This window comes from Lepidochelys kempii, chromosome 3, assembly GCF_965140265.1.
Source record: "Lepidochelys kempii isolate rLepKem1 chromosome 3, rLepKem1.hap2, whole genome shotgun sequence".
Taxonomy (NCBI): Eukaryota; Metazoa; Chordata; order Testudines; family Cheloniidae; genus Lepidochelys; species Lepidochelys kempii.
In genome coordinates this window covers 154,610,807-154,635,469 of record NC_133258.1, presented here as the reverse complement: position 1 = coordinate 154,635,469, position 24,663 = coordinate 154,610,807, and the positions used below count along the sequence as shown (strand labels likewise).

Sequence of the window (24,663 nt, the reverse complement as noted above, 5' to 3'; positions counted from 1 at the left end):
TTAGGATAGCTCTGAGGATCTGATGAAGACTCAGCTGCTGACATTCCCCTGACAGGGAAGCCCATCTTAAACAGAAATAATGCAGCTATAGCAATGCTGCTCATTGTAATGTAGACAGTCACAGCTCTGGCTGACAACAAACCAACAGGGACAGATGACTCAAAGGTTCTCAAACCTAGTTGCTGTTGCTAAATCAGGGCAAATTCACAGCTGCCAGCCAGCCACTGATTTATCTGTATGGGGGCAAAGACCATGGGGACACAAGCAAACCCACAATTTGAAGCTTACTCTGGATTCAAGCAGGGATAAGCAAAAAGCATTCCCTAGCTACACTGCAGAGTTGAACCAGTGCAGTTGCTTAAGCGGTTGGCCATCGATTACTGGAATCAGGGCCAACTCCCAATGTAGAAAAGAAAAGAAAAAGATCGCTGAGCTGCTGGTTTTACCATTTTTTTCTGTTTGCTAATTATCCATAAGCAGCTTGTGTTTTTTTCAAACTCATTCACCCTTCCAGTTTATCTGCAGAATCATTTCTGCCCACGGGCTTTGTCATTGTTAGTAAGCAGATCATTGCAAGTTGTCAATATCTGAGCAGCTTTGATTAGATGCACAGAATATATGACATGTTCCTGTTCCCTGACTGGATGAGCACTACCTTTAAGATAATGTTTCTAGAACAAATTCTTGAAATTACATGTTTGAAATTTGCTCTCCACAGATATCAAATTCCCTGATTGCAGGAGTTTTTCTGCTAGCAAACTTGTTTGCTAGAATATCCACAGATCACAAGCACAGCAAGGAGCACAAGCAAAGAAAATGCAATTTAAAATGTAACCGGCTTTCTTGAAGTTCTGGTACCCCAGTTACATGCCCAGAAGGGGTCCCGAGGAATTCTTTCAGCCCAAGAGACTGAAGAGTACAGTACCCCCATCAAAAGACATGGCACAAAAGACTCCTTGCAAGGGCTGTGCTCACTTCAGCAGAACTGTTTGCTCATCTCTGAAACAAGAGTGATTGCAAGCAGGAGTTTGTTCAGTGCAACAAATGAAGAGTTAGGAGCAGCCTGGTTTGCAAGCCAAACCTTGTCCGCTACTTCAGTGGTAATCAAACATCAGTTAGAACAGTACTGACTGCCAGCCCTAATGAGGTATGATGTTGAACACCAGAGCTATTTGAGTATTGTACACGATGTATTCATAACACATACTGTAACTGTTTCCACTAAGAGCTGTGGCCAAGTACATTCATTTCTCAAAGGTGGCTGACAGATTGTTCTGCAACCTTTTGTGACTGCAAGAAACAAAGAGGCAACAGAGACAAGCACACAGATTACATTTTACCTTTTCTTTCCGTAGGGCCTGATCCAAGCTCCATTGATATCAATGGAAAGTCTCTCAGAGACATCAGTGGGCTTTGGATTGGGCCCCTAAATTGTAGTTTCTTGTACATTGTGAGCTCTTTGTGGGAGAGACAGTACCCTGATCCTGACTGGGGCCTCTGGCTGCTACTCTGCTATGAACATTAAATAATAATACAAAATAATAGCGCAGCCACAATGGAAGGTGTTCTAGAAATATCTGCACAGACAATGAATGTGTGAAATCTTGGGGGGGGGGGGGGGGGAGGTTGGGTCATTTACATGCCAAAAGGGGACAAGGTTACGTTTGGTTTTAAAGGATTCGCACAATGGTTGAGTGCAGGAGGAGAGCCTCGGTGGGTATGTACTCAAGTGTAAGGGAATGGATTGCAGTGTGAAAGAAAGGCCAGGGTCAGTATCAGACACGTTGCTGGTATCAAACCAACACCCTGTGCCTGAAGACCCCATGGCCAGGTTGTGCAGCCTGCTCAGCTCCCCTTGTGCAAAGGGGACAAAGATTGGCCATAACTCCCTAGCTGGGGATTCCCCTGGCATGGAAGAGTGGTGCGAGTGAGAGCAGCAGCACCAATCTCTTAGGGAATCCTGCTGCTTGGGGCCACCCCATCAACCGCTACTCATGCAAAACACTCATTGATCTGAAGAGAATGTGTCCTTTTCCATATCTTTTTGCCTGAAACCATTTTGTTGTAGTGCTAATATCAAGTACTTTAACTTTCATGTGTATTTTTCCCTGGCGGGTGGAATCACACACAATGCGCTGTGCCTCTTTCCTGAAAGTTAAGCCATTTCTGTATGTTGGGTCAGATTCTGATTTAAGTTATACTCATAGAATCACAAACATGTAGGATTGGAACGGCAGGGCCGTCCCTAGCCATTTTGGTACCCTATGCAGCACCCCCCGCAGGGGGGCTGTGTGTGGCCCCAAGCCTCTGTGGGGGAAAAGGAGGCTGGCCCCAGGCCTCCATGGAGTGGGAGGAGCAGGCTTGGGGGGCAAGGGGGAAATCGCCCCCCAGCACGAGCCGCCGGAGCGGAGCAGGTTGGGACCAGGTCGCTCCACTTCCTGCCGCCCAGTGAGTGCAGGATGCCCAACCCTGCACTCACAGGGTGGCGGGAAGTGAAGCGACCCAGCCCCAGCCCGTTCTGCTCTGTTCTCCTGGCTCCCAGCCTTGGGGGATAGGGGGAACCGCCCCCCAGCACTCACCTGAGGCGCGGCTGGGAGCCGGCGGCGTGGAGTGGGCTGGGGCCAAGTCACTCCACTTACCTCCACCCGGTGAGTGCAGGACGCCCAACCCCTGCTGCAGTCCTCAGGGGAAGGGCTGGGGCGGAGCAGGGGCTGGAGCAGCACACAGCTGTGTAGGGCACCAGGAAATTTGGTGCCGCAAATTTCCTGGTACCCTATGCAGCTGTGTACTTTGCTTATGGGTAGGCACGGCCCTGTGGAAGGGACCTCAATAGCTCATCTAGTCCAGCCCCCTGCACTGAGGCAAGCCTAAGTACTATCTAGACCATCTCTGACAGGTGTTTGTCTAACCTGTTCTTAAAAACTTCCAGTGATGGAGATTCCACAACCTCGCTCGGCAATTTATTCCCATGCTTAACCACCTGTATAGTTAGGAAGTTTTTCCTAGTTTCTAACCTAAATCTCCCTTGCTGCAAGTTAAGCCCATTATATTTTGTCCTGTCCTCAGTGGCTAAAGAGAACAATTTATCATCCTCCTCTTTAACAACACCCTTTTATGTACTTGAAGATGGTTACCATGTCCCCTCTCAGTCTTCTCTTCTCCAGACTAAACAAACCCAGTTTTTTCAATCTTGCCTTGTAGTTCATGTTTTCTAGAACTTTAATAATTTTTGTTGCTCTCCTCTGGACTTTCTCCAATTTATCCACATCTTTCCTGAAGTGTGGTGCCCAGAACTGGACATTTGTGACGTTATTAGTGCTGAGTAGAGTGGAAAAATTACTTCTTGTGTCTTGCTTATAACACTCCTACTAATACATCCCAGAATGATGTTTGGTTTTTTGTTTTGTTTTTTTTTGCAACAATAGTACATTGTTGACCCATATTTAGTTTGTGAGCCACTAAAACCCCCAGATCCTTTTCTGCAATACTCCTTCCTAGGAAGTCAGTTCCCATTTTTATTTATGCAATTGCTTATTCTTCTTTAAGTGTAGTACTTTGCATTTGTCCTTAATGAATTTTATCCTATTTAATTCAGACCATTTCTCCAGTTTAAGATCATTTTGATTTTTAATCCTGTCCTCCAAAGCACTTGCACCCCTCCCAGCTTGGTATCATCCGCAAACTTTATAAGTGTACTCTTTATGCCATTATCCAAATCATTTATGAAGATAATAGAACTGGATACAGGACAGATCCCTGTGGCATCCCACTCAATATGCCTTTCCAGTTTGATTGTGAACCATTGATAACTACTCTCCGAGTATGGTTTTCCAGCCAGTTGTGCACCCATCTTACAGTAGCTTCATCTAGGTTATATTTCTCTAGTTTGTTTATGAGATGGTCATGTGAGAATATCAAAAGCCTTACTAAAGTCAAAATACATGACATCTGCTGGTTCCCCTCCATTCACAAGGCTTGTTACTCTGTCAAAGAAGGATATTAGATTAGTTTGATATGATTTGTTCTTAACAAATCCATATTTATTGTTACTTATTATCCGATTATCTTCTAGATGCTTACAAATTGATTATTTGCTCCATTATCTTTCTGGGCACCGAAGTTAAGCTGACTTGTCTACAATTCCCTGGGTTGTCCTTATTCCCCTTTTTATAGATAGGTAGGTACTACATTTGCCCTTTTCCAGTCCTCAGTTCTCTCTCCCATCCTCCATGAGTTCTCAGAGAGTCGCTAATATTTGCTCAGCGATCTCGTCAGTCAGTCCCTAAATGTATTTTCTCAAGCTCTGACTACTCATGTAAATTCAAGATAACTTCAAGTGACTTCCCAAAGCGCTCTCCACCTTCCTAAACAATAATCAAGTGTGGGAAATCCCCATGATCCCCATGAAGAGATTTCATTCAGTTAGAAAGAACCAAGTGAAATTTTAGTTTCATAACAGAGATTCCTTATTACAAACAATATGTTAACAGGTGTGAAGCATGGGGCCTGATTCTCCTCTCTCTTACACCATTGTAAAATCAGCAGCCAAGAGTTACACTCACTAGTGTAAGCGAGAGGTCTATCAGACCTCATGTTACTGTAATTAGGAAGGTGCAGTAGCCCTTCTTACTATTATATGATTTGTTCATCTCAACACTGTGCTTAGTGGTGCACAAATCAGAAAAGAAAACAGTTCCTTCCCTTAGGAAATTACAGTCTAAGGGTCTGGTCCTACAAGCCTTGCTCACACAAGCAGTCCTTACTGACTAGTGGCTAGTTGTATTGATTGGCCTCTGAAAAGATACACAAAATGAATAAAGACACAGAACTTCCAGAGCAGCCAAACTGCACTCAGTAAAAGTTTGGAGGGCAGGGGGAGGACACAAAGGTAACTTTTCTTCACCTTAGCGACCAGCTGGCCACTGAAATTCAGCAACACAGATCACACAGGGTACAAGCAGTTCATGCGATGATAGGAATCAAGGTTCCCAAAAATTCCAGGAGAAAGTTAAACACTCAAGTGAACCTTGCAAAGTCTGGTGTCCAGGACTCCATGGAAACCTCTGTTAGGTGGACTTAGGAGAGGAGGTTTGACAACATGGAGGGAGAGTTTGGTCACTTGTCACTGGGGGTGGTGGTGAGGAATAGGGAAGGTTTGACAGCTAGGGTAGACCTTTTCCGTCCCACGCTCTGAGGATGGGGGTCCTGGAAAGTCAGAGTCCCAAAAGCACAGAACCTTGCACCCTATGTGCTCTGTACATTCCTAGGGTCATCCCTGAACTCTGTCTCAGCTTACATCAGGAGCTAATGCAGGGGAAAGGCCCAGTGGCAGAAGTTAGGGATCAGGCTCTTGCTTCAAATGCTGGACTTCTCAACAATTCAACTTACAGACTTTGCAGGAAAAAAAGACATTCAAACTATTGTCATCTGAAACTGCACAGCATCAAAACTAACAAATGATAAGGCAAAGGAAGCAACATTGTCTAGTGCTAACAGCACAGGGCTGGGAGACAGCAGAAGTGGGTTCTAATTTCCACTCTGTCATGGGACACACCATGGTCTCCTAGATTCATAGATCTTAAGACCAGAAGGGACCTTTATGATCATCTAGTCTGATCTCCTGTATAACATTGACCGTAGAATTTGGGTAAGCCACTTCATCCCTGTGACTTGTTTCCCCATCTGTATAATGGAAATGGTACTCACGCACCTTTGCAAAATGCTTTTAGATCCTTGGATGAAAGATTCTGGATAAGTACTAAGTAATACTGTCATCATCCCAGCAACACTGCCTAGCTCAGAGCTGCAGTTTGCAGGAAAGGGGCATAGACACTATCAAAGAAGGAAAGGAAAGAAACATGAAGCAAAGATTTCTCTCTGGAGAGGGAGGGAGGGAGGGAGGGAGAGAGAAACTGGCAAACATCTCTAATAATGAGCAGAGGGAGTCCTGCATCTTATCCCTTAGAGAGGTTGAGTGGCTCTTCATTTGCTATCTCTGACAGGCTGACATCTCTGGATTTCAAATGGAAAAGAAGCTGCTTTTGAGCAAGTCTCTTCCCTTCTTCTATTTGCTGAAGCTTTCCCAGCTCTGGTTTCTACAGATCCTTATTTCCTTGATTATACACTCATTTGCAAACAAAGGCTGAACGTGAGCTGGGCTAGTTCCTACACAGAGCTTGTGCCTTGGAGTGGGCACCTATATACCAGAGATGCTGCAAGCTTACCTAGATTTTCTATCATCTATTTATTCAGAGGAAAAACAAAATGCTTCCTCTTTCTTGCCCCACTCCCCTCCAGCTTCTCATTGGGGGTATGAAGGTTACTGTTACTGAAACCTAGCAAGTTATACTATTGGCCAGGTAGGATTTTAATACTGTCTTCCTGGGATTGACCAGAAATACACTGAGCCCTGATCTTGATCCAAATATCTCTGAATTTCAGCCAGGGTCTGATTTGGGGGAGGATTTGGCTTGAGCCTGGCTCAGTTCTATTGAGAAAACAGCAGCATGCTTCTATCAAATGTCTGAAATGCAGTTGATGCTCCATGGCCCCACAAAGACCAATCAAGTTGGGTCAGAAGCGGAGACACAAGCTCTCCTATTTGCCTACACACAATAATGACCTAACACCACCGAAAAAACTCTTAGTCAAGAGACCTGACTCTGCAGCTTGTGAATGGAAGAGGGCATTCTCCTGCTTCTAATGGCGTTTCCCTACCCCTCTCTGGATAGTGCTAGACTCCGCCTGCCAGGAGCCACAACTATGCCAAGCTATGAAGAGCCTGTTCTCATTCAGCAGGTTGCATGAAATATCCTGGCTTATCAGACAGTAGTTCCTGCTGCAAAGTGATCCAAGCTCTGATCTTCTTCCACTCATCTCAGGACTCCCTCTCCTAAAAAGTGTCCTAGCTTCACCCACTCTCAGCTAAACCAAAAGGATTCGCCCACCAGAAATTTCCATGACACTCATTTTTTCCTGTTACATTAATAAGCTATTGGGAAAAATCATCAACCAAACTTTTCCCCCAAATTCTCTTTCACTTCAGAGCACCTGCTGCTTTCGGGGAAAAGAACCCTCACACCAAGCAAGCTCCCCCACCCCACACCCCCCCGACCCCAGGTCACAATGCAACAGATCAGCAGCATGGTCCATCCCATCCCCCACACGAGTGCAGCAAAGCATTAGTCAGGGCAGTTCACTAACCTCTTTCACAAACAGGGTTGCCTTTTCACTTTGGATGCCTAGTTTCCATGTTGTTAAATTTGTGATCCCTCAGGGAGCTACAAACCCCAACTGCCTCCGACAATGAATCCCAGCTCCCCGCCAGCTCCAGACTCTGGGATTTTGAAAGTTGTGGGTATGGATGGCAGCTCTGTAGCCCAGCCCTCTTCTGTGTGAGGATAACAGGCTCTCACTTACAGGTTACACACACAGCAGGCAAACAGTGTTACATACCGTGAACAAACAAGGCTGCATAGCAACGACTTCTCTAAAGTAGTCTTGAGCAGGAGGTGTGAGGGAAAGGCTTTGCCTGCAGGGCTTGTCGGCTGTCTCCCAGGGTGCTGGAATGGAGAGTACCTGAGTGACCTTGACAGCACCCAAACTCTGGAACAGGGACACGCTCTGAATAGCCACGTGTGCTCAGAGTCCTGGCCTGCCTGTGATTGATTCCCAAAAACACACACACAAAGGCTGTGTTATACCCAGTCAAGCAGTGGAGTCTTCAGAATTCATGAATGAGAGGGAAAGGTTTAGACCCCCACTTACTACAGAATACAATTTGCAAGTGACTTATCTAGGTTGTAAATTCTTTAGAACAAGGCTTGTGAGCTTGATTCTCCTCTCACTTACATCTGTGTAAATCAGGAATGTCTCCACTGAATGGAGTCTCACCAAGGTAAAAATCAGTGGAAGAGTAGAACTAACTAATCACTGTGGGCTGGATTCCCCCGTGGTTTGCACCTTGGACAGTTACTGACACCTCTGCAAAGTGCTACTAAATCAGACTCCTCCATTTGCCCTGCGATGGCACTTTACACCCAGTTGCAGGATTGTCAGTAGCTACACAAGGTATAAAGCAGAATCAGAGTTGGGGTCTTTATTCTTTCTGTACAATGCCAGGCACATCTGTGCTGCCAAGTACTAATGCTAAAGAATAATGATTTTTTCATTCATGCGCAACGCATCAGTGTCTAGCTTTGAAATGTTTTCAAAATAGCTTCTCTGCTGGGTTTTTACACACACACATGCATGCACACACACACTTATGTGTAGCTGAATTTAGTGCTCTTGAAAGGTACCTGATTGGCCACCCCTGGACACTGAAACCCTCTATCCACAGACCAGGTATAAATACATGCAACATCAGTACAAGCTTCTCCCACCGTGTCTGGGACCAGGAGGGACTACACCAAGAGTCAGAGGGGAATTCAGGCTCCATAGCTCATTCAGTCCCTAGCTTCTCTGCTCAGACTGCCAGCAAGGGGGTGAATAGTGGTAGTGATTTCTGTGATGTGCAATAATTCACACCACAAGGAGAACAGAGGAAACCAACACAGTTAATTTGTCCCTTGGGGCTACCAGCCCTTCTCCAATCACATACAGCAACAGGAGAACCCGTCTATTACAACACTTACCTATTATGCTTTGGAGAGACAACCCCCAACTCATTTGATATAGGACATGAAACAGACACCAAATAATATCTTCCTCTCACTGCTAAACTTGTTTGAACCAGTGATCTAGAGGTAAAAAGTTCCATCTCACATTACCACCCTAAACCATCCAAGTCCCACAGTTTCTCTATTGTTTGGTATCCAGCTATATTTAAAAAAAAAATCTTATATTGTAGAATGCCAGAAAATTAGATGATCCCCCCAAACTAACCTCAAAACGTATTTTGTTAGGTACATCACCCAGCTAAGTAAGTCCCCCGATAAGATTCACACTGTTTGAAATAGAACAGAAAGGAAGGATCATTCTGTGGTTAAGACACTACAGTAAGCCTCACAAGACCTAAATTCAGTTCCCAGTTTTGCCAGACTTGTTGTGTGACCTTGGGCAAGTCATTTAATCTCACAGTGTGCCTCAGTTCCCCAACTATAAAATGGGCAAAGCAATACTTCCTCTATCCCATCCTTTGACTGTGTGTCCTATTTAGACTATAAACTCATCAGGGCAGGGCATGTCTCTTGCTATATGTATGTGCAGTGCTTTGTACCCTGTGGCTTTGATCTTGGTTAGGGGTGGTACCGTAATACTATTAAAATGATAGCAACAGCCGATCTTCAAAGGACCAATGCTTTTCATGGGTATACTCCCTCAAAACAAAGGAATCAACAAGGTGAATTAAAATAATTCTTAATATTTTGTGCCAATCCCACATATACTCAGTGATAAGAAGTCTTTTGGCCTACTTTCATCTGCTAACCTTGGCAGAATCCATGCTGGTTAGACCTTAGCATATCATGAGCTTTTGGCGGGGGGATGGGGGGAGGGTGTTAATGATCATTTTAATCAATTTACCCGGTACAGATGAAAAACTTACTTCTCTTTTCCCCATCTCACTTGCACTTGTCACATATAGGTACAACAACTGCTACCCTCTAGTCCTGTGGAACAGAGGCTGTTTTGAGTGAGATATTGTATATTTTTGTAAGTGCCTCCAGAACTCTCGGATGCACCATCTGGCCTGGTGATTTACTACTATTTAAGTTACCAGTTTGCGGTGTCAGAAAATGAGGTTCTGAAGCAATCTCTGATAGTACCTCATCTTCATTAGCAGAAAAGAATGGGTCCAGGGTAAGAATCTCCCTGACATTTTAAGCAGTGAAGACTGATTGTTAAACTTCTCAGCAGTGTCCTTTTGTGCCTTAATTTCTCTCTTGAATTCCTGGTGATCCAGAAGATCCACGGATTCTTTCACAGGCTTCCTGCTTCTGATAGACTTAAAGAATCTCTTGTTGTTTGCTTTTATACCGTTAGCTATTTGTTCTTTGAATTCCACTGCAGCCCTTCTAATTTCCTTCTTACACACTGTCTACTGCAATTTATGCTCCTGTTTATTGATTTCACCAGGGTCAGATTTTGAAGGATTTGCATTGACTCAAATAGCCTCTCGAACCTTGCCATTTAGCCATATTGATTTACTCCTTGTCTTCCTGACTCCCTTTTTGCTCACAGGCACAAATGCCTTCTGAGTCTCCAATATTGTTTAAGTAGCACCCATGCCACTTTCAAGGATTTTACTTCCCTTTCTTTTAACATTAAGGCTTTTTGACTAATGTCATTTTATTGAAATCTTCCTTTTTAAAGTTTACTGTCACTTTTAAGTACCTGCCTTGTCCCTTGAACCTAATCATATTGCAGTCACGATTACTTAGTGGCTCAGCAACTAGCACTTCTTGTATTAGCTGTTGTGTGTTACTTAAGACTAAGGGCGTGTCTACATGAAGGTTTTAAACCAGATCAAATCAAGCTAATCCAGTTTTAAAACAGTTGCGTATGTACCATGCAACCCATCACTGCACACTAACTCTGGAGTCCTCTTGCAAAGTGGACTAAGTTTTCTTCTAATTGAAATAGTTGGGTCTATTTTTCATGTGCACACAATTGCAGCCCACCACTTTTGCATGTTTCTAACAGCTATCCCACAGCGCTTTGCAGGTCAACCTTTACCAACCTGTCCGTTTACTTGTGTCCCCCCCCGTCCTGATGTCAAGTTTCCAGAATGACCCTTAGGTAGTGCAGAGCCAGATTTTGCTCCTGGATCCCAGTGTATCACTATTCTGGTTATACAACCATGATAGCACCCCAGAAGCCCCACAACATGTCTCAGATAGCTGCTTGGAGCTGTGCCGAGACCCTGGATCTCGTTGCCATCTGGGGAGAAGCGTTGGTTCAGGAAAAAGCTCTTGTGGCCAGCCACAGGAATAGGGACATACTGTGGACATTGCAAAGCAGACGTCTGCGAGGGGTCAAGACTGGAATGCAGATCAGTGCCGGATAAAGAGAAAACAGCTCAGGAGAAAGTATATTGAAACGAGGAATAAAAGGAGACATGTGACTTGTCAATGTTTTGATCAACTGGACAGGATTCTACCCAATTACAGTACAACCCCTCAGACACTATTCGCAGCCTGCTGACCTGCACTCCACACCACTTAGAACGAGTAGCATGACCCATCAGGGGAGAAGCAGGAGGATGCTGGAAAACAGCTACTCCCTAAAGCCCAGGATTTTTTTGTGACTCAAGACCCTGACAACAGCCAGTTGGAAAGCCATCTCCAGTCCTGCCCAGCTACAACACACCCTGATTCCTGCTCTGCCTCAGCTGTGCCCAGGTCACAGCCAGAAACCCAGGTCAGGACCAAAGAGATTCCCTGGAAGGATCTTTAGTATGTAAGTACCTATCTTTACAATTTATTCTTTATTATTAATTATTATTATTATTGGCTGATGTGAGCTGGGAGCCACCAACTCCACCCCCCCCCCACCTTGTGATGCTTCAAAATCGCGCCTGCCAGCATGGCACAGTCTGTGCTTGCCCCCCTCCACTAGTAGATTCAAACGAGGAAAGCATTCATTTCTGCAAAACTCAGCAGTGTATTGAGACAGCGCTTACAGGAAAAGAAACTTGGTTAGTTTTCGTAGTTTGCATCAGATATCAGTGCACACACTACACACCCGGTCAAGGCACAGACTCTACTGCTCCTCACTGAGGTGCAAATGCCCTGTAACATGCATCATAGCTGACAATCATTGCAGGACCTTATCTGTTTTTCTCTGCACTTTCTCCACATCTGCAGGGGAGACAGAACTTAAAACTGAGAAATAGCTTGATTTTGTTTCAGACGTTATAAGGAACAGCCACATGCCCATGTGCGCCAGCATAGCTTGAGAGCCCCTTCCACTCCTGCAGCACTGCTGGAGGGACAACCTGGTGAATAACTGCACAGCATATCTTGCTGATCTGCCTTTGTCTTTTGGAATAAGGCCATTCTCTGCCTCCTAGACACCTGCCTCAGCATAATGTCATCAAGACAGGACAGCCTGAAGGGGACGTAGAGGGAATTACTATCCAGCTTGCCCCCAAATCCCACAACTTTACAATGCCAATGTGATCGTAGCACCTCCAGCATACAAAAATAACTGCAAAAACCAACCTGGAATATAGCTCCAAACACCCCGCCTCACTCTTAACATCATGAAAGCAGATACAGTGGACTGAAATCCAAACGTACCCAGCACCCTCCATAAATGCAGACCACTCACCAGCTCTGAGGTTCTCCCAAGAATAGAAAGAGTTTAAGGGAGGTAAAGTCATATATACACAGTAAAAAAAACCAACGATGATGACTTGTCTGTGATACAAACAAAAAGCAAATTTTATTCCCTACTTCCCAAGCCACAGCACCTGCAACAGCAAGATCTTCAAGCACGGGGCATCTATGTACTGCTGGCAGGCTGGCCAACCTGAGGGGAGAAAAAGGAAGACTTGGGACCAGATGTTTGCAGAGCTCTTGGCAGAGTCACACAGAGGGAAAACAAAGCTGCTGGGAGGTGGATGCTGGACATGAGGACCAGAGAGAGAAAGATCTCCCAGGAGATCGTGGCAGTGGCCCAGGACAGCAACACAATGACCAGAGAAAACATGGCTGGCGCCGTGGACAGCATCACCATGGCAAAGGAGAGCATGGAAAAAGACAGAGATGCAAAGGCAACTTATGGACGCTATCCTGAACCAGAATGCCCTCCTGGCTAGGCCAGCTGGCCCTGCAGTCCTGTAATTTAGGATGCAGACATGTCCTTCAGCCTCTGGACAATGCTGGCTTCTGGGATCAGCAGCAACTCCTAACCTCCACATCCCCACAACAGGGCTCCCAGCAGCTCCCATTTACCTCTCCGGTCCAACCTCTGGGCACCAAGAACCCTTCACCTGGGAGGCCAGCTCTATAGAGTCCTACAGTGTCCCTGAGAATTTTGAGCCAAGGCACTCGTCCCCAGAACCCACGTGGACAAGAGCCAGAGGCAAGGCATATACTCACCTTGAACTTTATGCATGCACACACACACCCCCCAAATTGCTGTATTTGAAATGTTCTTACAGTTGCACTTTGCGATTTGTTTGCACTGTTGCAGTAATTAAAGGTCTGTGTACAGCTGGTTGCTTAAGAAGATTGGTTTGTTAAATGTGTTTCCAAATTCAAAGATATTATTTTTCTATTGGTTTCATTAAAACTTTTTTTTTAATTGTTCTTTCATAGTAAAACCTTTATGGGTCATCATTGCATTTAACACAGAAAATCCATTAAATAAAGTGGAAATAATGCACAGACTTTTACAAAAGCATGTAGAGAATGTTAAACCTCAACCACCCACACACAATAACCCCAGCTTTCACAATGTCTACATACCAATACACCCCCACAGGCTAACCTGTTCAGGCATGTGACTCAAAATACGAACAGTAGGCAGTCCTGACAGGATGCCCATGGGTGTTTGTGTTCTCTGTGGAATGCCTTACTGGATGACTGAACCTTTGAGCAAGTCCTCACACCTCAGCTTCCCACCCACCAGTAAGGCTTTTCCCCTTGCTCTCAAAAATATTATGCAAAACACAACATGCTGCTATAACAGTTGGAACTTTTTTCCTGCTGCTTCCAACTGTCAAGGTTCCTCCCCCACTCTGAACTCTAGGGTACAGATGTGGGGACCTGCATGAAAACCTCCTAAGCTTACTTTTACCAGCTTAGGTTAAAACTTCCCCAAGGTACAAATTAATTTTATCCTTTGTCCTTGGAATAACCACTGCCACCACCAAACTAACTGGGTTTACTGGGAAACGTAGTTTGGACACGTCTTTCCCCCCAAAATCCTCCCAACCCTTGCACCCCACTTCCTGGGAAAGGTTTGGTAAAAATCCTCACCAATTTGCATAGGTGACCACAGACCCAAACCCTTGGATCTGAGAACAATGAAAAAGTATTCAGTTTTCTTACAAGAAGACTTTTAATAGAAATAGAAGTAAATAGGAGTAAAGGAATCACCCCTGTAAAATCAGGATGGTAGGTACCTTACAGGGTAATTAGATTCAAAACATAGAGAATCCCTCTAGGCAAAACCTTAAGTTACAAAAAAGACATACAGACAGAAATAGTTATTCTATTCAGCACAATTCTTTTCTCAGCCATTTAAAGAAATCATAATCTAACGCATACCTAGCTAGATTACTTACTAAAAGTTCTAAGACTCCATTTCTGTTCTATCCTCGGCAAAGCAGCATACCAACAGACAGACCCTTTTTTTTCTCTCCCTCCTCCCAGCTTTTGAAAGTATCTTGTCTCCTCATTGGTCATTTTGGTCGGGTGCCAGCGAGTTTACCTTTAGCTTCTTAACCCTTTACAGGTGAGAGGATTTTTCCTCTGGCCAGGAGGGATTTTAAAGGGATTTACCCTTCCCTCTACATTTATGACACCAACCTATTCCATAAACAGTGCCACCTGCTTTCCAAAGGCCAAATGCACACTCAACCACCATTCTGCAACTATTCAGGTGATAGTTAAAATGTTCCTTCCTTCTGTTCAAGCAGCAGCCTGTGTATGGCTTCATTAGCCTGGGCATCAGGGGATAAGCTGAGTGTCCCAGAATTACCAGACAAACCTCCACACCAGTAACGTCCACAGTGCACATAAGAACGTAAGAGTGGCCATACTGGGTCAGATGTCCCAGAGGGGATGAACAGAACAGGTAATCATCAAGTGATCCATCCCGTCTCCCATTCCCAGCTTCTGACAAACAGAGGCTAGGGACACCATCCCTGCCCATCCTGGCTAATAGTCATTGATGAATCTATCCTCCATGAACTTATCTAATTCTTTTTTGAACCTTGTTATAGTCTTGGCCTTCACAACATCCTCTGGCAAAGACTGACTGTGCGTTGTGTGAAAAAATACTTCCTTTTGTTTGTTTCAAATCTGCTGCCTATTAATTGAATTTGGTGAGCCCTAGTTCTTGCATTATGAGAAGGAGTAAATAACACTTCCTTATTTACTTTCTCCACACCAGTCATGATTTTATAGACCTTTATCATATCCCTCCTTAGTTGTCTCTTTTCCAAGTTGAAAAGTCCCAGTTTTATTAATCTCTCCTCATACAGAAGCCGTTCCATACCCCTAATCGTTTTTGTTGCCCTTTTCTGAATCTTTTCCAATTCCAATATATCTTTTTTGGGATGGGGCAACCACATCTGCACTCAGTATTCAAGATGTGGGCGTACCATAGATTTATATAGAGGCAATATGATATTTTCTGTCTTATTATCTATCCCTTTCTTAATGATTCCCAACGTTCTGTTCACTTTTTTGACTGCCACTGCACATTGGGTGGATTTTTTTTTCCAGAGAACTATCCACAATGACTTCAATATCTCTTTATTGAGTGGTAATAGCTAGTTTAGACTCCAGCATTTTATATGTATAGTTGGGATTATGTTTTCCAATGTGCATTTCTTTGCTTTTATCAACATGGAATTTCATCTGCCATTTTGTTGCCCAGTTACCCAGTTTTGTGAGATCCTTTTGTAGGTCTTTGCAGTCTGCTTGGGACTTAACTATCTCTTTGTATCATCTGCAAATTTTTCCATCTCACTGTTTACCCCTTTTTCCAGATCATTTATGAATATGTTGAATAGGACTGGTCCCAGTACAGACCCCAGGGGGCAAACAGTCCTTTCGCCATTCATTTAAATAGCACTGAGTTCTGAACAATCATAGCATCGTGGACCCTCCCAAACCACCCTGAATTTATGTCTGTTAGCCTACTGCAGTGATCCACCAGTCCTTGGAGCACCATGGAGAGATAACCCTTTCTATTTATAAGTTCTGCACCCTGGTGAAGGGCTTGAGGGAGGGAAGAGCAAATGACAGGCATATGAATTCCATCAGCTGCCCCCATACAGTCTGGTAACCCCATGTATACAAAGGCATCAATAGCCTCCTGGGCATTATCCAGCTTCATCACCGCATTAGACAGCGCCTTATCAAAAGCATAGTAGACCTGCATGAGAGTTGCCCCAGCAGTTGATCTCCGCATGCTGAATTGGTTGGCTAAAGAATGGAAACATTCTGGGTTGTCCACCTTCCAGATGGCAATGGTGACCCGTTTCTCCATGGGTATGGGGCACGCACATTGGTCTGCTGTTGCTGAATCTCCAGGGGTCACTTCTCCACAGATCTCCAGAAAGGTAGCCCTTCCCAACACGAAGTTTTTTCACACTGCTGGTCATCCCCACTTTGTAGGATGATCCTCTCTCACCAACCCATGCTGGTTTCCTGGGCCCAGAAATGGCGCTGCATGCTCTGCTAGTGAGCCAGGAACCCGTCTTCTTGTTCCAACAACTCAACGTCCTCCTGTTCTGCCTCATCGTGCTGCCACTGCTTCAGAGTAACCTCCTGCTGCCAGAGGAGCTGCTGCTGTAGAATATTCTCCTGCTCCTGCATCATCTGTTTGTTGATGCAACAATCAAATGCCAGTGCAGAAGTCGTCAGTTTCAAATGTGGTAATACAGCCCAAGATGCCTGTGAGTATTCACACTTGTTACCATAGCATTGTGGAGCATCGTTGGGTCAATGCTGGCCAACAGCAACTTGAAAATGGTGTGACCCACCCAGAAAGAAAGTATGGGGCAGACAGCAGAATCATGGGATTTTAAAAAAAATATTTGACCCCAACTGGCTTCCCACAATTCACAGTGAAAACAGTCCCAAGATGGACACTGCTCAACAGCAAAGCAAAGGACCATTGGATACCCCGGGAGAATGTTATGCTCTCAGTTTGTAGGAAACTGCTATTGTGTCTCCACACAAGGTGAATTGAAAACGGAACAGGTGGTGTGTGTACACACTGTTGGTATGACTTGTGTGATGTGAGATACCTGATGTGTATCAAAAAGATTTGTATTAAATCCCCCATATAGATACACCCTAACAAAGGAGATCCTATAGATGCTGAATTTAAGTTCCACATGGAAGGTCCTGCGTCCATAGCCCTTTGGCACATCAAGGGAAGGAAAATGGATGAGAGCTACTTAGGAGTCTGTCCTGTGATATCTGCAGCCACAGAAAGGGTTCATAATAAGATGAACAAATAGTGTTAGGAGATCAAAAGTAATCTCAAATCTGTCCACCTAGCTCTACCACTTGTACAGCCTCCATCGACCTCAGCCCAACCCGACAGAAAAATCAAACTGAACATCCCTCCGCTGTTTAAGGAGATCAGCTACATTTATATTCCCTGATCCAGATTCCAGTGATGGATGAACACTGCTTCCGCCTCATGGTGGGCAATGTGGACAAGTTCCACTGAACATTTGACAGGTTTCAGAGTAACAGCTGTGTTAGTCTGTATTTGCAAAAAGAAAAGAGTACTTGTGGCACCCTGGAGACTAACCAATTTATTTGAGCATAAGCTTTCGTGATGCATCCAATGAAGTGAGCTGTAGCTCATGAAAGCTTATGCTCAAATAAATTGGTTAGTCTCTAAGGTGCCACAAGTACTCCTTTTCTTTTTACTGAACATTTGAACGTTCTCGTCAGGTAGTCCCTGAGCTACATTTTCACAGGCAGAAGGGGGAGCTGTTAGGAAACAGGCCTGCTCTGGGTCAGAGGCACTGTGTGAGGGGTCTTTTCCAGTTGTGAAGGAGACAGACCACCTTCTCCACACCCGCTTCCATGGCTGTAACCCGACACCTGCTTAGCTATTGCTGTACTGTATTGTTTGCATTTGCATTCGTATTGTTTGCATCCTACACACATACACAAAAGGCACATTTGGCAGCAGAACCATTCGCTGCTGGAGCAGCCACCTCCTGGCACTCTAACAGGCATCTTTTGTTCACAAGAAGCTCTGCTGAATTGGGAACCCTTGGGCTTTCCCCATAGCAACTTCTGCTATGCATTGGACAGGCGCCTGGGTGATCAAAATGCCGCTGCAACTGAGTCCATGAGGAATGGGAGCATGCACAACATCTGCATTAATTAGAGCCCAGTGGACACATCCAGAGCAGGTTAGCTTATGCAGACACCCCTTCCCCTTCCCCCTCTCCCCCGGTTATATAATCAAGAGTAACAGAATGATATTATTAATTCAGCATCGTAGGTGTGAATGGGCTTTGCAGACATATAGGAAAGAGCTCACAATCTCTGTAATAAGTAGGAGCAGAGGTCCAAAGCAGCCTCCAGTGCTAAAACAGAATAAGAGAAAAAATATTGGTGGAAATAATAATAAAAGGAAAACTGATTAAAGAAACCTTATATTATTTTTAAAATATTTCCACTATTATCATCCTAGTGATCACTTCTATGCAATGAGAGGGAATTTGTCAGTGATTGGAGAGAGTGAGCAAAAGGCTGCTGGCTCACAACACTGTCCATGTCTCCCCTATGCTCTGCTCCCCAGCTCAGTCCTGCCCTGAAGGTTTATAGCTGAATTCCACCATCTATTTATTCCCTCTCTGAACCCTACCCTCAAGAACAAACCAAAATAATCCAATAATCTGTAAGAGTGGCTTTCAGTAATCCTGAGGCGGGGCTTAAATTCAGCCAGAGCTGTCCAGAGTGGTGCTCCGGTAAATATTTTAAATCCCACAGGGCAGAAGCCCCAAACCCCAGCACCTCCCGTGGGGCTGAAGCACTTTACAAACATTATCATGAAGCACTTCACAAACATCATCATAATTAATCACCATACCTGCATGAGATATCATGCACGGTATGCATTATATGGATGGGAAACTGAGGCATGGAGCAGTTAAGTGACCTGCCTTAAGTCACAAAGCAAGTTAGTTTTAATAGAGCCTAGGCATCCCGCACCTTATTCCTCTTCGTCCAACCACTAGACAACACTCCCTCTCTGTGGAATGTCCACAAACTGACAGATTGGGAGGGTGAGAAGCTGCAGAGATGCTAACATGCTGTGATTAAGGTAAAACAGATTTTATAGATACTGCTCTTATTTAAAGGAGTACTGGGATAAAAGGCCCAGAGTCTGCACTATCTATTCTATGCTACAAAGATTGGGACAATTGTAGGAGCATCCCATTCAGTATGCTCAGTGGAGCGGATTGATATTGTCCATCAGGAAAATTTCAATTTCACAAAATTGTCATCTTCTGCAGACAGTGTTGGCTTATTTGAATTTTTTGATGAAAAAAATATTGAAATATTGTGATAAGGTCAAAATATTCAATTTGGATTTTTATGTTTAATAAAAATATTTATTATAATTTATAATATATTATAGTTGAAATGTTTCAATAAGGTTGAAATGAAATGTCATTTTGATTTTTTTCCCTAAACAAAATCTCAGAGTTCATTCTGCAGGAAGTTTCAATTTTTCATTCTGATTTAGAATGAAAAAGATCCAAAATTGTGTAATTTCCTGTAGAATGGGAATTCTGGGTTCTGACCAGCTCTAATCCTGAATGGTGAACAATGTAAAAGACTAATTTGGCCACATCAAGCAATAGTGCCTAGCACTAGTGATACTGAGGGCTGGTTTAGCAAATGCAAAGAACTTGGTGGCCTGCACTTAATTTGTCTCAAAGCTACACCATTTTGCTCTCTGCCAAAATAAGGGTCTGAACCTGAGAAAGGCTGAGTGCCCCTCATGCCCTCTGAAGCCAATGGGCGCTGCAGGCCCTAGACACTCTGCAAGATCTGGCACTGAAGGCACATAAGCCTATTTCCTTGTGCTTCTCTCCTCTTCATGCAGCAGATGAACAGAAAATGGTGCTTGTTTGAGTTCCTGAAGTTAATGAGCTTTGCCTGATCATATAGGGCAGCCATGGCAAACATTTTAAAATGCTCCTTTGGGCTGTAATAGGCCTTCAGGCCATACTTTGGACACCATGGTGTAAAGGGGAAGGGAAGTCAAGTAGGAATACAGCTTTGAGATGTGTGTGTGTTTCAAATGGCAACCATGTGAGCATCCATCACACCCAAGGAGAGGTCACTCACCACTAAACAGACCAGATGCAATAGTGAGGCAGCGAGATGAGAGTGAATCCAGGATAGATGTGAGCCCCGCTGAACGTGGCCATCCATCACAGACTTAGTGGTTCAGTGCACTCTATCTAGCTGCTCAGTGCTTTGCTACCTAATCCACTTACATACATGAAAATCACATGGTCTTGAGCAAACCCCATTTGGTTGCCTGGGCTGCTAATCCAGTTAATTGCATATTAGCTAATTGTATACTTCAGCTCTCTGTCAACTGCATTGAGATCCAAATGCTGCTACTCATGGTTTATTCACTCTGGATAACAGAATAGTTATATTCCACATGAGATTTTGTGTTTATCTGGTTTGGGGAACACAGGAATGCTGGTTAGCATAAGTGGGAAGTATCAGTGGGTCTCAAAGTAACTGGTTTTCATGTTGAAAACCATCATAGTGGGCGTGATTTTAATGGACGTATAGAACAAATCCCAGGACATCTTATACAAGGGTCTGAGGTCTGATCACAATTGAAACATGTGGCCATCTAGGAGCAAAAGCAGAGGAGACCTTCATAAGTGGGGGAACATGAGCATGTCCAGAGCCAGGGCCAGCTCCACATTTTTTGCTGCCCCAAGCAGCCAAACAAAAAAAATCCCTGCCAAATACGCCGCCGCTGGAGAGAACAAGAACATCGGAGAGGAGCTGCTGCCGAATTGCAGCCGTGGCTGCTGCAGGAGTGCCGCCCCAAGAACAGCCAGAGTGCCGCCCCTTCAGCTTAGCTGGTGCCTAGAGCCGGCCCTGTCCAGAGCCTCGCCAGTGCATGTATACACAGCACAGATCCAGTAGGCCAACACCTCATGCGGAAGGGAGGAACAGTAGTCTCTCACACACACTCTCACTTCCCACAGCTCATTCTGAGGACTATGGAGGCCAAAGCTTGGCTCTGTTTCCCAAGATTTGGTTCCAAATAATTTCTAAAACAGAATTTAGTTCTTTTGGTTTTCATTTGATGCATATGAATGTTCAGTCCCCTAAATGCCAAGCTTGGGTTGATTGCATACTCTTCTGACAGTCAGATTCAGGGCTGGTGCCATAGCTACAAGCACAGTACTAACCAAGGCACTGCCTATGTGCATGGGCCTATTTAGCCTGGTTATGGAACACTGTTATAGTGCAATGTACCCTACAAATTGTAACTGCCTTGTACCCAGCTCCCCTGCCTAGGCAGCTCTGTAGTGTAGATGGGCCATTGGAGACTGTCCTTTGAGGTGGCTGGGCAAGCTGCTGTCCAGCAGTACAAGTGCTGAATGCAGAGGAACTTGCTCAGAGTGAACGGTTTCAGAGTAACAGCCGTGTTAGTCTGTATTCGCAAAAAGAAAAGGAGTACTTGTGGCATCTTAGAGACTAACCAATTTATTTGAGCATGAGCTTTCATGAGCTACAGCTCACTTCATCGGATGCATACCGTGGAAACTGCAGCAGACTTTATATATATATATGCAGGACAGTGGGGTGGGAGGAGGTATTGTTTTATGATCTCTGTGTGTATATAAAGTCTGCTGCAGTTTCCACGGTACGCATCCGATGAAGTGAGCTGTTGCTCACGAAAGCTCATGCTCAAATAAATTGGTTAGTCTCTAAGGTGCCACAAGTACTCCTTTTCTTTTTGCTCAGAGTGAAGTCAGTTATTTTTCTGTAGAACTGCACTGAAGCCCAGGTGAGAGTCACCAGTGAGCATTAACATGAATTACAGTTCTGGGGCTTTAAAATCCCACCTCTCCTGCAGGAAGTGAGGTTTTGTTGTTGTTTTGCAAGAGCCCATGTTCTTCAGTTGCATTTACCCTTCAGAGCAGGAAATCCTCATGTAGGACTCTGGAGCTATATTAATGCTTTGAAGAGGCCATGTAGATTAACAACAATCGCATCATAAGTAGCTGGCAAGGAAAAGGCAGTATGCAATGGGAATTGGTCATTCAACAGTGTGCTGTTTTATTAAACTATCTGTCTCGTGTGGCTTAGATAAATTAGGTTTGCTCCAGAAAAAAAAGCAAAGGATAAACAGGTAGGGGCTGCTGTCTACCCTGGCTAATTTATCTAGTCCATTTTAACTTCACCTATTCTAGGATGAATCAACATTATCATGCATAAAATCTACCCCCTTTAAAGAACAAGTCTATCTAATCAGGTAGAAATGTGTTGTAAACTTCAAGTTAAACTCAAATGTTAAAAGGCAAAAAACCCAAAAACAAATAAAAAAACAAAAAACCCACACCCATATACAAGAGGACAAATGGTCTTAGAATGATGGGACTAAACTGAGATGCAAGAAAGCTGGGTTCTGTTTCCAGCTCTTCCAGTGACTTTCTGTGTAACCTTGGGAATGTCACTGAGGCTCTCTGTGCCTCAGTTCCCCATCTGTAAAATAGTATAATAATATATACTTCCTTTCTCTCCACCCTGCTGCTCCGGCACCCAGCTATCCCCAATAAATCTCTGGCTCAGCCAGAAGCTGAAGTTCAGTTTATATTTGTAAATGATTGTTCTATAAGCTTTGCTCTTTATAACTCTTAATATTGTTATCTCCCACAAATACTAAGAGGTACCTCCTGCCAGCAAAACAAAAACATTGTAGTTCATGGATCAAATTATTTGGGAGCAATGAGCTAAGAAGAATTAGAAAAATATTCAAAATTCAACTAGAGGTGAATTTTCAACACCCCATGGATGAAATCCCAGACCCATTCAAGTCAACAGGAGTTTTGCCATTGACTTCAATAGAGCCAGGATTTAACCACATAACTTTAAAAGCTTTGTCTAGTAGTTACCAAACTTCTTGACAAGATCAAGCAAAGTTTCAGGAAAATCAGTTTTGTCTGAGTCAAGTCAGGGATCGTAATGGGGCAGCTGCTGTTCTGTAGCACTGAAAGTGTTTTTCAGCACATCCCTGACTGCGTCCATCAGCAGTCAAATCAAGTAGATCCCGGCCAGTCAGTGAGATATGGCTGAGGTTAGTATAGGTCTGCAATTTTATGTCTAGGAGCAATAGCTAGTTCATCCAAACAAAGAACAGAATTTATATCTGGGAATCCCAAAGAATATGACAACAAGCTAACTATGGCACCACTGGCTCTCACAACAGCTCATGCACAGCCTCAGATATTAGACCCAGAGGAGGAAATATTGGCCAAGACATGATCAGACCCAGCGCTCTGCATGGGCACTGAAATCAATGGCAAAGCTTCCACTACCATCAGTGGTGGATGATGGTGGCCTTTACCATTTTGTCTGAAAGACAGTGAACAAAATTAATCCCTGGTGCAGTTCCAATGAAAGTGAAGTGACAACAGGGAGGAATTTAGCCCTAGAAATTTAGAAAACTTATTGTCAAAACTTTTTTTGATGACAAAGGGCCTTTCAATCAAAATGAAAACATTTTCTATCAACATTTTCATTTTGGAGTAAGTTTTAAATTTTTTCTATAAAAACAAATTGAAAACCAAACAATATTTGGTAACAGAAAATTCAAGATTTGGTTTTTGAAAAGTTGCACTGCAAATTTAATTTTGTAAAGAAAAGCTGTTTTTGAAAACCAAACATTTTTCAGTTTCAGATTCAGATCAGAAAATAAAAATATTTGCAGGAAATATAGAAAAAAATCCCCACTAAAAATAATTGCCATTTTCCAAGTGTCTCTAACACTGCAGTGATAAGTGCTTGTAGTTAAGGCTAAGATTTTGTCACAAAGGTCATGGAAGTCACTGAATCCACTTCAGCCCCGGGCCGATGGGGCTGGAGCTGTCAGCCAGCGGCCCCCCCCTGCAACTCCTAGCCATTGCTGGAGGCAGGAGCCCCTCCATAGGCCCCAGCTGGCACTGCGGGTAGCAGGGGTATCACCACAGCTCTGAGCCACTGCCAGGGGCGGTGGGTGGGGGGACCCTGCAGCTCCCAACTTGCCAGGGCAGACCTCACAGCTCCAAGCTGCTGCCGGCAGACAGGCGGGGGGACCCTGTGCTTTCAGTCACCATGGGTGGGGGGAACCCTGGAGCCCCAGTAGCAGTGGGTGCTGGATCCTCCTCCTTCCTCATTTTGTCATAGTTATTTTTAATAAAAGTCAGAGACAGGTCAGGGGCTTCGGTGAATTTTTGGTTATTGTCCGTGACCTATCGGTGACTTTTACTAAAAATAACCATGACAAAATCTCAGCCTCACCTATAGTTTTAAAACATACCGAGACCTTGACTGTACAGTAGAGATGAAGGGCATGGCAAATTAATTTATTTTAAATAAAGCTCTTTTCGCCTATTGGAACATAAAAAAGCTCTAAAAAGAAACCCCTAACACTCTTAGCAGGTTTTACCCTACAAGTCTTACATAGGTGTCTGCTATCCATGTTTGCGCAGCATCCAACAGGTAAGCCCTGCTTATAGTACATTTCAGTCCATCCTAGGTTCAGTCAAGCCAGCAGAAATGAAATCAGTATTACTTCCTGAACCAGTCTATCCTTACCACTGCCAGCAGAACCACAAAAGGATCCATTGATATGCCGAAACCTGGCCATATGGCAACTGCTTCTGTTCCAGATTCCAACAACATGGTCCTCTCCTAGTGACAGAGAGCCATAGCAAATTAGTTCACACAGGATCAGTGCTATTGCTTAGCGCTAGCT

General features: G+C 44.2%; 1 protein-coding gene across 5 annotated transcripts in view; it reads right to left on the bottom strand.

The window, feature by feature from the left end:
- TOGARAM2 (TOG array regulator of axonemal microtubules 2) overlaps window positions 1-24,663 on the bottom strand; it is a 96,231-nt gene that overhangs the window by 55,606 nt on the left and 15,962 nt on the right. The window contains exon 1 of one of the 5 annotated variants that reach the window (XM_073338628.1): window positions 7,204-7,283. The exons of the other annotated variants lie outside the window; for them this stretch is intronic. The gene's annotated coding sequence lies outside the window, so the exon portion shown is untranslated. Of the gene's footprint in view, window positions 1-7,203; window positions 7,284-24,663 lie in introns of those variants that run through there. 5 annotated transcript variants of the gene reach the window in all.